The following is a 2,953-nucleotide window of genomic DNA, read 5'->3' on the forward strand; positions in this document are numbered from 1 at the left end:
ACTTCCAAATTGTCTCTCTGGCCATCAATCCCAGCATAGTCTTGATGCACACACGAACATAAGTACGGTTAATCTCCTGTATTAAAAGTAACGTTTGAAGCAAAGTGACTTAATGCAGCAAACCAAACGTTTTCAAAGGTTTATGGTCTATTGATCCTCAAAAACCAAAATATATATATATATTAATATTTAAACAAAAGTAATTGCTGAAATATGTCAAGGATCAATTTCTGGAATTTCATGATAATAAAGGATCTTATAATTACCTCCGCCCAGGCGCTTAACGGACCCTTTACAGCACAGAGTGGATTGGAGTTTTTTTTAATGTCCTTGACTGCTGTTGTAAGTACATTTGGTGGTTCATAGAATGGTCCGGTAAAGTTGATAATCTGAAAGATAAAATTTAACGACGTTTTCTTAACCCTTAATGCCCAATAGTGATACTTATAGATTTTACTCTGTGTAACAGACAGTACACTAAGTGGACTGCACCACATTTGGACTGATGGGTAGCAACTCTCCTAAGGACTCTAGTTTTCTTGAGAGATGTAGAAGTAGATCTGAAAACGGAGCTTGGAGCTTCTTGGAGCTGCTTCGCTATAATAAATACCCTTCTTTATTCAATTAACGCTTTGGTCACTCACAGTTTTTTCCCATACAAGCACCAATAACTATTGCCGCACAAATACGTACCTTACATAATGCGTAATTGTTCTGAGCTAATGGTATCTCATAATTAGAAAACAAGATCTTGGACGACTCCTTAACTTTCCAGACCGTTGATAATGTTCGTATGCCATCCAGTTCTGAAAAGAAAAGAAAATAAGTTTAAAAAAGTACCCGATTGTCTATGTACGCTATTGCATACCACTCTGATAGCAGAAGTCCCCGACTGCAGGCTCATTATTACTTCATGCAATTGTGTGTCTTGCCTGTTCTTTCATTAAACGAAATTGTCGCAACGGAAAAATAGTCAATAGTCTTTGCCATTGTTCCTCTTCTGATAACATTGCAGACAGCAATAGTATTTTTAGCATTTTATAAGATTAAGTAGATTTTACCACAAAATTTTATTTATTATATAAACACCAATAAATACCAAGTTAGCTTTCGCGCACAAACATGATATCTCCACACGTGAAAAGATCACTGTTGCTACGGTTACTATAAAATTTGCGCCTTTCCATGCCTTTCGTGCAATGATGTGGTATTCATTGGTGTTTACAGAATAAATAGAATGTACGTGGCCGCTTGGAGATACGACATTTCTCTTCTGGTGTTGAAAATATTTCACTCGTTCGATGCTGTCGAAGAGAAATTTCGTATCTCCGCGTGGCCATGTAATATCCTCTATGTATCCAAATAATTCTATTGCGTGACTATAGAAATAAGTCCCATGGGATAATTCATTGCACAGCTTACTTGGAAATCTAGCGAGCCCATAAATCCTAGCTTAGCATGGACTTGAAACCGCATTCAACTTTGTACTGTCTTTTATCTTTCTCTCTTCTAAGTTTTAATCAATGGTTGAAGAACTTGGCTTTTACAGATCTTTACATACCACAATCAGATTGCTATGAGGCCCATCAAATGTTCTTGACTCTCTTAAGCAGACCATGAAGTGCGTCCTGGAAATACTTTCAATCCAAACGTTCAGTGCATCCTTCTTTTGATCAAGTTTCCGTGTTGAATAGTAGCTTGGACTTCAGGTTCTGTTGAAAAAGCCTACAGAGAAATTAATTTAATACGTGCGTGCAAACAGGTCATTTGATGCTTCGAGTTTAGTGACCAGGACTGTGAACGGCAGACTCCGAGAGGCTGAAGTGTGCTTTGCTGCTTCTTTGTAATCATAAATAATAATAATAATAAATAATAATAATAATATGATGATGATGATGATGATGATGATGAGTGATGATGATGATGATGATGATTTGGGTGGTGTGGTGATAGTGATAATGATGATAATAATATAATAATAATAATAATAATAATAACAATAATGGATAATAATAAGCTGGGGATTACCATTAGGAAAGGAGAAGGAATGACACAAGGGACCTTTGCCATTGATATGGCTCGCTTCCTTGGTGTAATGTCGGTATAACATCCACCAGAGCTAAAGCATTAATACAAATAATAATAATATAATAGTAATAATAATAATAATAATAATATAACTAATAATAATAAAATAATAATAATAATAATAATAATAATATAATATAATGCCCTCAGCAGCCACCCACACGATTACGGGGTAAAATGAGCGCACCGTCGGCTTCCTTCAGACGTTTAATAAGGTGCACCTTTACCTAATGGAACCTTTATTTGTCTTCGAATACAGTTGTAAATCTCTCTACGTATAGGCAATTAACAACTGGCTGCTTGAATTGTGATTGATATACTTGTATACTGTATTTACAAATGAATAAAAAAAAATAATATATATATATATATATATATATAATATATATCAGTTTTATTAAGTCTGGGCTATCCCAGGTCTTATTCTACGACAGAATATAAAATATGTTGCTCTAATGGCGAGACTTATCATTTTTTTTGATTATATAGTGTTGTTGCGCTTTGTCAATGCCAATGTCATTCATCATTTCTAAAAACGTAGAGCATTCGTTGGAGAGAACACCTAGGGAGCTCATGGAAAGGTTTACAAATTTGACAGATCTGTAGTTACTTCCCACGTCTTTGACCACGTTCATGTATTTTTCTTTTTGCGTTCTACATTGTTTTTAAGGTTAGATTCAAAACCAACCGTTAGTTCTAGAATATATAGGCACTTGGACTGTATTCGGAAAAGAAGATCTGGACGATAATTTTCAACAGTTATAATTGAAGGACTCGGAAAGCCATTGACATCAGCATAGAGTGAAGAGCGATCATTAATTACAGGTTGAAGTGAATTGGCAATGAAGTTGAAAATTGAGTCGTT

The 2,953-nt window shown here is 35.1% G+C and overlaps 1 pseudogene; it reads right to left on the reverse strand.

Moving 5' to 3' along the window:
* LOC138031338 (uncharacterized) overlaps positions 1–2,953 on the reverse strand; it is a 25,500-nt pseudogene that overhangs the window by 21,926 nt on the left and 621 nt on the right.

Source organism: Montipora capricornis, chromosome 14, assembly GCF_036669925.1.
Source record: "Montipora capricornis isolate CH-2021 chromosome 14, ASM3666992v2, whole genome shotgun sequence".
Taxonomy (NCBI): domain Eukaryota; kingdom Metazoa; phylum Cnidaria; class Anthozoa; order Scleractinia; family Acroporidae; genus Montipora; species Montipora capricornis.